Consider the following 15,765-nt stretch of genomic DNA (forward strand, 5'->3'; position numbering starts at 1 on the left):
GAGAGTTTAAACAAACTGACAAAAAACATTTTTATTTCTAATAAACCACCCTTACAGAAAAAAAATGCAGAAATGCTTTGGTATCATGTAAACACAGTAATTTAGGTCTTAAGTGAAAGCAAACAGCTGAGGAAAAACATGTGTAACAGTATAATGGATCCGGACTGCTCTTAAAGTGACAGCAGTTTAATATTCCCGCTGTCTGTCATTCATTTTAATCAAACAACAAAAGAGAGAATTTCTCACTGCTCTTGATTACATCACTTTTGTAACAATTAAGAATAAATATTTTATTTACGCAGCTGCCTTTTTATACATTTGATTCCTTGATACCGATCGCAATTTGATGACATCAATGCGTGACGACGTATATGATGCGTGGGGACATATGCTGCAAGTCATCGCCGGTGTGGAAATGCTATGACGTTTCGAGAAACATTGAAAAATTTGCTTTGTCGTGTATGTTTTGCATGATGATATGATGAATGGATGGTTCATTTTTAACAGCAGTTAGAGCTAATCTGCACATCACTGCACACATCTGCGGAGCGCAGGCTTTACGGCTCCACGGGCACCGGAGCTGATCGCGGCCACTCTATGAACATTTATTTATAAAACAAAATATCTTCTTTGGCCATATTAGCCTACTCAATAGCATTAACCAAACTATCACCTTAAAAAAAAAAACAAATTTCCCACTTATAAAAATATTTGATCATTAGCTAGCTCCACACTGGAGAGCTGCTTTATAATAGAAAATCAAGTTGTAATTACAACTGAAAGTGACACTGACTCTGGTTTTTCATGTTTAATACTGTAAAGCTGCTTGAATTATGACTATTGCATAAAATTCTATATAAATAAACATGATGTGACCGGACTTTACAGGAGTACATTACTGAACTGCAGAGTAGTGTTCGACCGATATTGATTTTTTTTTTTTTAAGTACCGATAATTTGTTTATGTGCCCGATAACCGATATGCAGAACCGATATTTATTTACTGTTATACTTCTGTTTTTGACACAATGATTACAACACCACTAAACTGAACAAACCTTTTTATTTATAACAATCACTCCCTCCTTGCATAGATAACAAAACAATTCTTATTTATACACCAATAAATAGAGGGGTTTGAGAGAGCAAAAAATAAAAAAGTGCACTGTTACTAAACAGTTTTTGTTTAAAAATAAAATCTTCGATGAGGTAAAAAAAAAAAAACAAACAGGTAAAATAAATAAAGCACATAAAAGTAATTCTCACCAATTAAAAAATAAATAAATAAAACAATATAAACCACCTGAAAAAATAGCATTGCTATTTTAATTTAGCTTAATACTCCCAGTTGAGCAGAACTAGGTTGTAGTGTAGAAAACAGAGTCTTTCAGCATTCTGCCCCGTAAGCCTGCTTCGTTTGTTTTCATAAATGGCTCCGACCTCGCTGAAGACTCTCTCACTGGGCACCGAAGAAGGTGGGGGGCAAAACTTTCGTAGTGGCTCATCTCAAGAGTGACCTCTTCCACTGGAGAAAGGGTGTCAATAAGATTACTGACAATATTCCACTGCTCAGCACTGACTAGTGAACCCACCATATGTTCAAAGCCTTTTTTTGCTCTAGCATCCTGACCAGCAGGGCCAGATTAACACTTTGTTGTACCCTGGGCAACAATATTCAAGGGCCCCATCATCACGACCCCAGGATCACCATATTTTTTTAGTGACGGATGCTATTTACACTAAGTGCAAATAGCTATAGATTCTATTTACACTGTTAAAATAGCAATATTTTCTGCTATTTATACTACTTTTTGCAAATAGTGGCAATTAGCTGCACCTCAGTATTGTAGTACATTATAAAACAGTACGCAATAATAACGTACTGAGTGTAAATTATCATTTTAATTCAAATTTATTAAATGGATGCCACCTTATTGGGACAATAAAGCCCTCCCTACACCTACCCTAACCCTACCCAATACTTTATTTTCAACTTTTTGATTATTTCCTTAATTTTTATTGAAAATAAATGCCTTTCTGATGCGATATGAGATTTGAAAAGGGAGAAAAAAATGTTTGGCAAAAGGTGGGATTGAACTCGGGTCGCTCGCGTCAAAAAGCATGCGCCTAACCATCTACGCCACTGAAACTGACGTTAAATTCGCTTCTTTTTTTAATATTGACTAATCCAATCACACGTTAGTGGGCGGAGCTAGTGTAAATAGCCTTTGCCAACAAGATGGGCTATTTGCACTTAGTGTAAATAGACACTCCGAAAAAGGAATAGATAAGCAACCACTTTCAAACCATCGGTTATTTAACAACACTTATTCCCAATAGAAATGTATGGAATTGATAGAGCTATCACAGAAGACAAGGCAATCAAGTTATTAGTTATTATCCGGGCTGTAAACGCAAGCTACCTGCAAGCGACTGACTCTCAACCGCTCTCAACTCAAGTTTAAAGTCATAGGCAGCGCAGCATATCTCTGTGCAGCGCAAAAGCCCGGGTGGACAGTTTGTTAAATATAAAGCGGGAGATTACAGATACAGTATTTTGCTCGTGCCCTTGCTGTCCTGGGCCCTTTAGATGTCGTGGGCCCCTGGGCAATTGCCCAGTTGCCCGTATGGTTAATCCGGGCTTGCTGACCAGCATGTGCAAGGTGGAATTCCATCAGGTTGGCACAGCCTGAATGATGGAATGTGCAGGTAGCCCAAGGTCCTGCTGGATCACTGCTAAACGCTGTTTGGCTAGTAATGAATGATTAAAATGGGTAGCACAGCTTCTCAGCACTGACAGAATATTTTGGACAGCTCTTTGTGAGTTGAGGCCATCATTGACAACAAGCTGTAATATGTGGGCACTGCAGCTCATGTCAGGCAATTTTCATACCTTTGACAATGTTAGCACCACTGTCCCTGAGAACAAGAACCACTCTGTCTTTGTCAATTTCCCATTCTTCCAGCATTCCCAAGAACATCTCACTAATGTAATCCCCAGTGTGTGATCCAGTCATTGCTTTTGTGTTTAGAATTACTTGTCTGCGAATCCATTGATCATCAATGAAATGGCATGTGAGACTCATGAGGGATTCAGTTGTACCGGACCAGCAGTCTGTGGTAAAAGCCAAGTTAAAACCTGCTTTATCAGGTTTTAGCAGTGCTTTAACCTTCTCGACGATACTGTTGTGAATACTGGGGAACACCTCTGTTCTGTAGAACTTCTCACTCTTTTGAGTATATCTTGGTTCTGCAGTAGCCATGAGTCTCTGAAAGCCTTTATTTTCAACAAAGTTGAAAGGCTGATTGTCTGTAGCAATTATTTCTGTAATCAGCCAGTCTAATTTTTTTGAGCCTGTCCACTTTGTCTGCTTATCAAACATCATAGGAAGAGAAGCTTGAATGTGGCTTGATGTATTTTCCTCTTCAGCATCTCTTTTTTTCTTTGCCTCTTCAAAGATAGTTGAGTGATGTATCTTTAGGTGGGTCCACAGGTTGGAGGTATTTTTTGTTGTTTTAGATTTTGATCCCATGCTCACATTCATTTGGCATTCTTTGTAAACTTCCAGCCCTGGCAATGACTGAGTGAAGTAAGTCCATACTTCACTTTGGTTTTTCCTCCTTTCCGTCATCTTAAAAAAAAAAAAGTGTTGAAAATTAGTAGTCTTTCATGTTAATTTTAATTTTCATATTACAAAAAATAATTGTATTTATAAAAAGCATCAGCAGCAACACTATTGTTAACAATAAGCAAAATAAATGTATAATGTCTAATGTTTTCAAATGGAGAAATTAAATTAAAGACAAGAGTCACATCAACTTTGCAGAAATGTAATACTTCAATTTAAACTAGTTTTAGTTGGTTTATACGCTGTTTAATAGGCTAAAGAGTGAAGAATAATTTGCTGGATAGTGTTAAATAACTGAATAATATTCTCTGGAATATTGGAGTATAACAAACAAAACATCGTATTTTATTGCATTTCTCAACTGGTATGTTATATCAGAATTATTAATAATGTTTTGTCATTCTAGATTATGAAATTACTATTCACGTAATAATTTCACGTAATAATATCCACGTCGTCCTTGTAAGCGAAGACCGCAGCGGAGAGGGCGGACTAGAACAGGGCATACTTTGGTTGGTGATCCGTCCGTAGGGCTGCATCAAATCGATGGATCCAATGAAAGATGTCGAGCCGGACCAGCATACCCCTGTCTGTCCACTCACTGAAGAGCTGTTCCACAGAAGACACGCCGTGGATGCGACAGCAGCCACGATCCACGTACATGAGCTCAGGAGGTGCCTCGTCAGCTCTCCTGTACCTTTCCATGAGGCCTTCAGCCATCGGCCTCATTTTATCCAGCGACTCCTCACAGGTCAGGACCGATGTGAGGATCTGGTCCAGCTCGTTGGCCACGTTGGTGCACCATTCCGCCGTGCCCTTTCCGTCCCCAGAAAGTTTTTTGCAGATTTGAAAACGAATACAAAACAAAGAGATTCAAACATTTATTAAACTTTGTTTTTTTCATTCATCCGTACTTTTTCGTCGAGGGCCAGTTGCTCAAAAGTAATCTGATCGGATTTTGTTGAAAAGAAGAGAAAATTCGGATTAGATCACAAAAGACAATATTGGTTTTGATATGGATGGATTAAGTCCTTGGTGTTGTTAAAAAAAAAAAAAATCCTGACATTAGGTGAGTCTGTTAGAAAGCAGCTGGCAAGATGCAGTAGTTTGACCCAAGAGACAGATACAGGCCACAATCAAAACTACTTTTTGACCTGACGGACCAGAGTGATCATTTTTATTTGAATTACCTCAATTGTCTTGTTTTCTTTACCACGTAATTACTACAAATTATAATGGGATACAAATACCATTTTAAACATTCCAGTATGGATAGCATTAGCAGTATGAATAATGATTAGAATTTGATAATCTACAGTGTGTGTTAGGGCTGGGTATTGTGACCAATTCTTCGATTCGATTCTTATTTTTATGGTTTCGATTCGATTTCGATTCGATATCGATTAGCTATCAATATTTCATTTAAAATGTTAGTTTTGCAGACATGGGATCCATATTTTGATATAAATGCTGGTAACTGAAACTCTCCTACTTAAGTTTATTACTGAAATACACATCTACATTAATAATAGGGTGCACACAGTTGTTTTTTTTAGTGGAGCAATTCGAAAGATAAGTGAAGTGACATTCAGCCAAGTATGGTGACCCATACTCGGAATTCGTGCTCTGCATTTAACCAATCCAACGTGCACACACACAGCAGTGAACACACACACACACACACACAGCAGTGAACACACACACCGTGGCCAAGCCTCGCCCTGGGTGAACCGCCTTCTTGATCATGGTGTCTCCCCTGCCAGGTAAGTATATCTATAGATGGTGACACCTTCAAGACGAGAGGTGAATATTCATATCCTCTTACGTAAAGCACGCGCATTAAGAATCGATTCGGGGATTTCCCGAATCGATATCGTTGCGTTAAACTGAAGATCGATTAAAATCGGAGAATCGATATTTTTTACCCAGCCCTAGTGTGTGTGTCATTTCATCAATGTTCTTTGTTGTCATTCTGCACTAGTGAACGGCATGCTGCTCTCCTAAACCTGAAGACCAAACTTTCAAACTCAGATGTGTGTAGGATTGAAGGGTGTTTGAGTGAAAATAGTGGCACACTGGACACAGAGTCCCCTACTTCCTTGTCTACAGTACTCATTGGACAGTACCACCTGTGTGCCTTACATCAGTTGTAAATGAAAACTGATATTATTTTACAGTTTTCGCAAATTAATTTACACATTTACACACAGGGTCCAAGAACAATGCATCTTGTCCATTTGTAATTTTCCTTTTTTTGATTGATTCGAGCATCCAGTAATATAATCACACGTCTTGCGGAGCGCTTTCAGAGTATTAATTAATTTGTAATTTTAACTGTTTGGAAACGGAGCGTAAATGTGGATTTCTTATCCTGTTGGCCCTCTATAGCATAGATATACTACATACCTCATTAGCGACTGTTTCTATGGGCCGCTATATGTAAGCCGTCTGCCATATTGTAGCAGTATACTTGACGACATTCACCATAGTAATCACTGAATATTCGAAAGATGCCACAATCATGCACAGAACGGCTCAACAGCTCTGTGCAAACCTACAGTATGGTGAATGACGTCAAAAATACCATTCCAAGATGGCGGTCGCATCTACGTGCCTGGAGCGGTCGAATAGGGCATCTATCTATGGGTGCGTCTCAATCAGCTCCCTTGTTCAGTAGTTAGGGCACTGATCAGGGAGTCGGCCGATAGAAGATTTGAAAAGACAAACCGTTTTTTTTCAACATAATTCATCTGTTTCAACATAAACACACATCGCTAGACAGGTAATGAACACATTTAAGGAAGGACTCCCTTCCTTCCTAACCTACCTGAAATCTTATTGCACAACACCAGTGAAGTTGCAACTCTCACTGGCCAATGCCAGCCAAGACGGCTATTAGGGGCGGGCCCCGCCGCTATATAATGCGCTATTTTAGCGGTATAAAAGTAGACCTGAGCAGCAAACACAGCAGTCTCGTTCCCATCTCTCGACATGGCATAAAAAAACATTTTTATTTTAATATAATTTTCAGCAGCAGTCACATTAGATGTCCTCCTGGGTTCGACGTTAGGGGCAGATGCAGGAGCCTTAAACATAAGAGTATTAGTGAAAACCTTTTTTATTTACTTAAGCATTCTATTGCATGTCCTCCCCATTTATGCTTCCCCACCTGGATTCAGGGGTATGTAACAGGTAATTGTGATGTAACAAACTAGGGACTTACAGCAGAAGGTGGAATAGAGTGTGTGTGTGGCTTCTGCAGAGGATCTGGATGGGTCTCTCTTTCTGGAGACATTTTTCTACCCCCTGCTTCCCCAGCTGCTAAATGAGGACAGCTGTCATCATCAGCACTCAGTGTCTTTCTGACAGACTATGCATTAATACAAGGTTCATGCTATGATAATATAATTAATTCAAGACATTAATAAAGTGATATACCTTGTCTTTCAGAGGAGGGGACAGCTTCCACCTGCAGACTCCCTGTGTTCCCAGCTGTGTGAGGATGAGGATAAACCACAGATAGGCAAAAGTCAGTGTCAAAGCAGCAAGACAACAATCTCATCCTAAGGTGAGCATCAGCAGTGTCTTTATGTTGGCGTGTTTGAGACAGACCATGCATTAATTCACAACAATTAATAGTGATATACCTAGTCTTTCAAAGGAGGTGAGAGGTTCCACCAGCAGAGCGTCATCCGCCCAACCGCCATCACCTTTGGACCCTGATGAGCTAGAGCTGGCCGCTGCTGCAGGAGGGGCCCTGTCCTGTGGAGGTTTCTGTGAGGTACAGGTAGGTGAAGTTTGTATTAAGTGTTGCGGCGTGATTTTTATTAAAGGCCCTTTTAAAAAACAAAACCAAAAAAAAGGCTACCTCTTTGTCAAGAATGTACCGCCTGAAGCGCTTCATTGACTTGGTGGTGATGTCCTCCTCCTTCATCACCAGCCACTGCTGCACAGACCAGTACGCCTCCTGTGCCATTTTCCTCTCGTGGTCGGTCCCAGCTTGCGGGTCAGCCTGAATAGTCTTGTGCAGGCTGTACCACTGCCACATCTCCAGGAACGTAAATGACCTGAAGCGGCCCTGCCCATAAAGGGCCCTGTCCACATTGATCTTGAGGTGGCAGGAGACCTGTGGAAACAGCTGCACATACCGTAGCAGGAGATCCTTCACCCACTCGTCAGGGTTCGCTTTTCTTTCAGGATGGCGGTGTTCTTTTATGTGCAGATCAAGCAGACTAAAATATCACACAGATAAATAATTTGTGGAAAAAGAAGATATGAAAATGTTAATTATTTTTAGCAGCATACTTACTACTTAATGTAGCCTACATTTTCAGCCATTTAAAACTTTGGCCATTGTATTTGCCAAAGGTTAGATTGAGCTGGCCAAGGTACTGCACCTCCGATGGAGTTGAGGTAATGGGCTGGCATCTCTTTTTAGCTGAAGACATGGAAACCATAATGACCTTAATGATAAGCTCAAAAAAGCAGTGTAAAAACAGGATGTAAACACATGAACGAGATATTACCTTCCTCACAAGCCGTCTTTTTATCTTTGACCGTATTCCTATCATAGCATGTGTTGCGAGATGCCAGAGCCTTGGCCTCCTTTGAAGCCTTAAGAAGGCATTGTTGCCTATTTTGTGGCATGCTTGTGTCTAAAATGCACAAGGCGGGCAACAGTGGATCCATGTCTAACACCTGTAGGAAACAGTCTTTTATAAACTTCATAACACACACACACAGAGATTGGTGAAAAATTAGTTTTACAATGGCAAATATGTATTGTGCATTCCCACACTATGCATTATTTTACACACACACACACACACACACGTTAGTTTTTGTGGTTTATGGGGACTCTCCATAGGCGTAATGGTTTTTATACTGAACAAACTGTGTGTGCTATTGCCCTACACCAACCCTACACCTAAACTTAGCCCTCACAGGAGACTTTGTGCATTTTTAGATTTTCAAAAAAAGATTTTTTTTTTTTTAAGCCTTTTGAATTACGGGGACATAGGCAGTGTCCTCATAAACCACCTTCATATTGTAATACCTCTGTCATACCCATGTCATTATACAAATTTGTGTCCTCATAAACCACATAAACATGCGCACACACCACACACACATATATGTATGTGTGTGTGTGTGTATATATCAGAGTTTCCGCTAGAAAAAAATGGTGCCGGTCAAAGTGACCGGCAGAGGTTTCGTTTTCCGGACATTTTGATGATATGCCGGTCAAATATCGCCTCTTAATTAGTCAAGTTAAGGAAAACTGGAGGCAGGCTATGTAACTTAAAAAATGACATAATCAGGCCGTATAGAATGCAACATGTTTATTAGCCTAACTTTCAAATAGACGGAAAAAAAACATCCGATTGGCATCAATCAACGCCAAGTGTTTTTACTATGGTTTCACATTCATAGTTTAACAAACCAATCCCCCTTCCCCACATAAAATATCTGAATAGTAGCCTATTGTTTTTACTCAAGCGAACTTAATTATACACTCTCAATGTCTCATTTAAATTTAAATTGGCCACCGTGAAATGACTCTGTCAAATTAACTGGAACAAACAAATGACTAGGCCTATAACATTGTCTCGCGTCATTTTAGGCTACTTTTTACGCTGTTTTGCAGTGCTGAATTGTGCAGCTGCCGACTTAAAGTCAAAACTTCCCAGTGTCTCTCCACAACTTGCAATGCGCATAAGCCGCGTAACCTTGTTCTCCGCAAGGCGACTTCGCTGCTTCGTTTTGATCCGATTCTGCAGCGAGAACCCCCTCTCTGCAGGAACACTCGAGACAGGGATTACACAGGCTATCTTGGCGAGCTTGGTCCACTCTGGATAGATTTCGTTGAAATGACATATGAGGACTTCGCAGGCTGTGGAGAAATGCAATCCTCCATAGCCACGGAGCGCTGTCATGACAGCGAGGGCATCACGTCGCAGGCTTATGGCATCGATAAGAGGAGCGGTGTCCGCAGACTCAATGCCTGTAAAATGGCAAATAATCCTTTTGATCGCTGGTTCTGCATATTCTTGAAGAGCTATAAGATAATATAATAGGTGAGAACGATATTACAAAAGAATGCTGCGCTTATTATAAATAGGCCTGTATGGGTCATTCTATGGAAATGTCAATTTTTCTGTCCCTAGCCTTTACAGAAATAAAAAAACACTTTAGGGTTACAATTTCTTTACATTTTAAAATAAAACAATATGTTATTTGAAAAATTACACCACCTTGAGCCATCAATGTGGCAATATTTGATTTTTATTAATTCTATAGAATTCCAAGCACCACAGAAGTGCTCGTTCCCACAGTCATGTACAGGTGGAAAGTGCTTTATTTTGAGGCCAATAACAGGTTTTTACACCATTTAAAATGCAATAATGTATACATAACTGTAACAAAGTTCGTAGATTCGGGAAGGAGGAGGCGGGAACCGGCAAACATTTAAAGATTTAATAATCAAAATAAACAAACGTAAAAGTACAGTTGGTGTGCGGCAGTCGTCCGTGAGGGGCTGCCGCACACCAAACACAAAATAATATCCAGGCCTGGTCCTCTCTCGTCTTCCACTGTCGTCACTCCTCCTTTTATCCTTCCGGAGCTCCTCCGTGGGACTCGAGACCGGTGAGTGGTGCAGGTGTCGCTCATTATCATTAACTCCACCGGCCTCGCTCCGTTCCCACAGCTCTCGGCCCCGCCCCACTCACCACAATAACGATCAAATATATTTGATATATTTATACTATAAAATATATATTTTTTCTGTCACATTAAATACAATGTCACATGTGACATAATAATAATATTACATCCATTTAATTCTGCTACACTCAAAGTTAAGATTTAAAGGATTGCATACTTCATTTTAACCAGTTTTCAAATATTTTCATTGTTATAGCACATACATGGTTGCGCAAACGAACTAACCTCATTCAAGCACACTTTTAACAAACCTGATTAAAATAAATAAAACAATCTCCTTATTTGTTGTATTATTATTATTATTCGGTAACTCTGACATATGCTGAAAAAAAATAGAAATAATATTTCATAAAAACCTTTGAAATGGCCAAAGAAGTAAGGTAACACCAGTGACAAAAAAGGTAGGCTACATGCCGTCTTTAAATAAATGCACAAAAAATATAAATTTTTATTTATATTTTAAATTTTTAGTAATCTAATAATGTGGTGTAAGTTTGAAAATGTTAGAAATGTTAGAAAAATAAATAAATTTTAAGACATCTTGCCATACCAAAAGTGGACGTTTCTGTAGAATGACCCGTATAATAAATCAACAGCTCCTACTTACCACTTTGTGTCTGCGGATATCTAGAGGGGTTTAGAAGTGCATCGAGGCAGTGAAGTAGATCCATGCAATCCTCGGGGAACCGATCTTGCAAGGCATCTATCAGATGTTGAACATAGCGTTCCCTGGCTTTTTTGAAAGCTTGAATGGAGCGGTCACTTGAATTGGTCACTTTGACATCCTTGTATGTGCCGTCTTTATAGCCCGCCTGGAATGTCTCCTCTTCTGGACCTGGGACATCTCGTAACTGTGTAAATGCCGCGACAGATGCTTGCACTATTGGTCGGATGCTGGAAAGATTGACGTTGTCTTTCTGAAAAACTAAATTCAGTTTTGTCATCACTGGTAGTAGATCGGCCAGTGCGTGAGTCAGGGCTATGAAGCTGTAGGTTTGGATTTGACCAAGCAGCCCTTGTGCTTGGGTATTTCCTCCCACAGCCTCTTCATGAAGTTCCATGGCCACAGCTGCCCAGTTGTGCTTCATGGCCTCCACAGCCCTGTGTAGGGATAGCCAGCGGACTGCGCACGGCTGCTTGAGGCTGACCATGTCCTCATCACTGAGTGCAGCTGTTAATTGGCGGAGCCGGGTTGTTCTGGTGGCAGAGTGTCTGTAGAAGGAGTACACTGAGGAGATCGTGTTTTTGTAAGCTCTGATGTTTTCCACAGCTTTCGCTGCGTCCAGCGCAGCAAGTGCAGCCCTGTGGGCAACGCAGTGCACCTGGATAGAAAAGGGATTCGCTTGCTTAAACAAAGCACCAACCCCACCATGCCTTCCCATCATTACACTTGCACCATCTGAACCCAGGCCAATGACACGGGACAGTGCTATATCCATTTCGCGAAGCACGGCAACAACGCGATCATAAATGCATCTTGCGGTCCCGGAGTCCACATCATAATTTCCAAGAAAGCATGTCTCCACCTTTCCTTTTATTTCCAGCTTTAGATATACGATTAACTTTTTGTTCACAGTGATATTTACAGTTTCGTCAATTATTATTCCAATGAAGTCACTGTTTTTCAGTTTTTCACGGATCTGTTCCACCACGACGTGTTCTAATGCCCTCTCCATATCATCCACAGAGTCGCTATGGCAATAAATGCCATCGGTGGTGACAAAATCTGGAGCCTCGAGAGCTTGCAGTAGCTCAGTCTGTGCTACAAAATGGTTAGATGGGAGATCATGTTTTGCCATGTGGAATACAATTTTGAGCTGAGAGCATAGTTTTTTCTTAGAAGTTTCCGTGGCCTTGTCACAGTGGCCTTTCATCGCAACCTGCTGTGGCGTTAAATAGAGCGCCGCAACATGGTCATTGCTCTGGCTATGTTCAATGAGAGCAGACATTCTCAAATTATTCGACCCTCTTGTGAATCCGTTGCGTCGTCCTGCCTTTTCGCAGTGCGAACAGAACATTTTTTCATTACCATCAACTACCTCACATCTTAGCCATGGGAACTTGTCACTCCATTCCGACCGATACGCCCTACACTTCGGCTTTTTCTCCGGTGGTGGTGGAGCTGTCTGGACACCTGAGGCTTCAGGCGTTCCTGATTCACCATCGTCCGTTGTGTCTGGCCTCTTAAAAAAGCTTTTAAGGCTAGTCTGCCTGGGCCTGGCCATATTTTAAACGTTGTTTAGGTCTATATTACAGCCGTTTCCTTTCGCACCTGAGTTTAAAATTTTCCAGCTGAGCCCCCAGGGTGAGTTTTTTTCAGGCGACCGTTATTTTAGAACGTTTAGCCTTATTGTTTCCATGGCGACGCGTCATGCTTGTCATGTGACACACCGCAATATAACTTAACAATATAACTATCAATATAACTTGTCGTCAGATTATATTTGTAAGGATCATTATTGTTGCTTCCATAGACAACAGCGCTTTAAATGTATGGTTTTGCTAGTACTTAAGTGTACTTAAATGTCTGAAACCTAAAATAAGCATTATGGTTGAAAACACTGAATATTTGTAATAATATGACAAGCGCTCAGCGCGTCCGATCTGGCTCTGCGCCAGCCAACGCGCGAAAGCAGATTTGAATTCAGCAGTTGATGATGTGACGCACTGAAAGTTCTAACACACCGGTGTGATCGTACGCTCCAGGGACCAGACAAGACTGATCACACCGGTGTGATCGTACGTGCTATAACTTTCAAACGGTAGAGCCTGTTCCTTTATAACATAGCCAAAGGTCGGCGTATTTTTGCTTTATACATTTTAGGCTTATTCTCAAATTCAGATTGTGTTAGGGGGGCGGGATTATTAGGCAATTTTAATCGGACAATTTGACCGGAGAGATTTAATTTTGTCGGACATTTCATTTTTTTTCCGGCCAATGTCCGGCAATTACCGGACAACGGAAACCCAGGTATATATATATGTATGTATGTATAGTATGTATATATAGTATGTATGTATGTATGTATGTATGTATGTGTATATATATGTATGTATGTATGTATATATAGTATGTATGTATGTAGTACTCTCTTGACAGTGAATGAGAGAGACAGAGACAAGAGTTAGTGGTTGCCCAAGCGGTCCTCTTTGTTGTCTTTAATAACATTAACACATATAAATACTCAAATCAAATCACAGTAAACAAATAAATATATAATCATATATACAGAAATGTTGTAGATCTTCCACACATCTGGATCCACTCATAAATATCTCAGATCAACTACTCAGGTAAGTATTTCAGGTAGTACACAACCGACTCAGATAAACTTCTCTATGAAACAGGTATTAAAATGACACAATTACACAAATGATCAATTTAAACAAATTATTAACACATTAAAGCATGTAAACTGTAGTTTGGCATTGACTTTTGATAAATGTAACTAACCTTGACAGTGAATGAGAGAGACAGAGACAAGAGTTAGTGGTTGCCCAAGCGGTCCTCTTTGTTGTCTGAGGATGCGCTGCAGTTGTCACGGTAAGTCTACTCTCTCTCAACTGCCACCAGAATTCGGAAAATGCAGCTGGACTGTCCAGTGCAAACTCATTATAACACATTCAATTAATTTAAATTAAACTTATATACACATGTACATAGACATACATAAATACATAACAAAATATATACATACATTGTATGATGTTGATCAAACTTCAGTGGTTTGTTCGTTGTATGATGCCGATCGGATAGATGTGACTATTATGACTGAAAGTTATAGCGCCCCCAACTGGCTGCAGGAAGTGTGTCGTTTTCAAAATGCTTTGAATTCAGCATCTTATTTTTACTCGATTTGCTTCAAACTTCACCAGAATAATGTCAAAACACGGCCGATGTAAAACTGTGAAGGGAATATTGATATCTAAAATTATGTTGCCATGGCAACGTGTCAAAGTTGAAAATTCCTTTCTGGTGATTTTGAGGCAGATAACATGTCTAGAATGTCATGAAACTCAACACACATGAGTATTAATGATAGTTAGACACTGGAAAAAGCTCATAAACGGGCGTGGAAGAGGCACTCTATAGCGCCACCTTTTGTCAAAAATGGGGGGGTTAGTTTTAGCTACAGATACCAAACTCGGTACATAAATTGTTCTTATTAATCCGGACAACTTTCTAATTTACAGTCATTAGCTAAGACCAACAGGACGTCGGCTATATTTATTTTAATGTGGGTTTTTTTGTTAAACGGGCTGTAAACAAATTCTCCAATCAGAAACACGGAAATCACACCAAACATTTTTTCTCATGACGCCAAAATACTGAAGATGCTAAATTGCGGACGGATTTAGGATATCTTGAACGATGATTTAATGGCAATATATTAAAGTTACAGTAAAAAAGAGAAAACTTTTTTTTTTTTTCTTTTAAGATCAGCTTCCAAACACTTCATAAAAAATTACATACACAGATCAATACAGTCTGAGGATATGTGATTAATTTCATGAATTTACAATACACTATGCAGAGGAGAAAATTTAAAAACTATCAGAGAGCTGTTAGACTGCCTCTGAGTGAGAGCTCCCTGCCAGCCTGCAGCTGAGTGAGGGGTGGGGGTGGGGTGGGGTGTGAGTGACTGTGTGGATTGAGCCAGTGGGTGAGAAAGAGAAAGAGAGAGAGGGTCTGTTTTTTAAAATCTTTAAAAAATGCTTATAAATCATTAAAGATTTTGATAACACTTTATAATAAGGTCTCATTTCTTAACATTAGGAAATGCATTAATTAACGTGAACTAACAATGAAAAATATATTTTTACAGCATGTTAATTCTTACATGATAGTATGAACTAACAAAGAACAATTTTTTTAAAGCATTTATTAATCTTTTTAATGTTAGAAAAATAGTCATGTTCAAAAGATAAACTTTAAAATTTAATAATATATTAACACATTTTAGAATTAATATTGATCAACATTAAAAGGTATATAATTATTAATGATTATGTATATATAATGATAGCTACAGACACCAAACTCGGTACATAAATTGTTCTTATTAATCCGGACAACTTTCTAATTTACAGTCATTAGCTACGACCAACAGGAAGTCAGCTATATTTATTTTAATGTGGGTTTTTTTTTTTAAACGGGCTGTAAACAAATTCATACTCCTCAAAGCAGAAACATGTAAATCACACCAAACATTTTTTCTCATGATGCCAAAATACTGAAGATGCTAAATTGCGGACGGATTTAGGATATCTTGAACGATGATTTGATGGCAATTTATTAAAGTTACAGAAAAAAGATAACTTTTTTTTTTTTTTATCTTTTAAGAGCAGCTTCCAAACACTTCATAAAAAATTACATACACAGAACAATACAGTCTGAGAATATGTGATT

General features: G+C 39.4%; 1 long non-coding RNA gene across 2 annotated transcripts in view; it reads left to right on the forward strand.

Annotated features, from left to right (window-relative positions):
• Positions 1–15,765, forward strand: part of LOC306884638 — a 113,369-nt gene that overhangs the window by 86,701 nt on the left and 10,903 nt on the right. The window contains exons 2-3 of one of the 2 annotated variants that reach the window (XR_013785463.1): positions 7,080–7,197; positions 7,281–7,416. This is a non-coding gene — a long non-coding RNA (uncharacterized lncRNA). Of the gene's footprint in view, positions 1–7,079; positions 7,198–7,268; positions 7,417–15,765 lie in introns of both variants that reach the window. The other variant, XR_013785464.1, reaches the window with a different exon arrangement.

This window comes from Barbus barbus (genome assembly GCF_936440315.1).
Source record: "Barbus barbus genome assembly, chromosome: 2".
In the NCBI taxonomy this organism is placed as follows: Eukaryota; Metazoa; Chordata; class Actinopteri; order Cypriniformes; family Cyprinidae; genus Barbus; species Barbus barbus.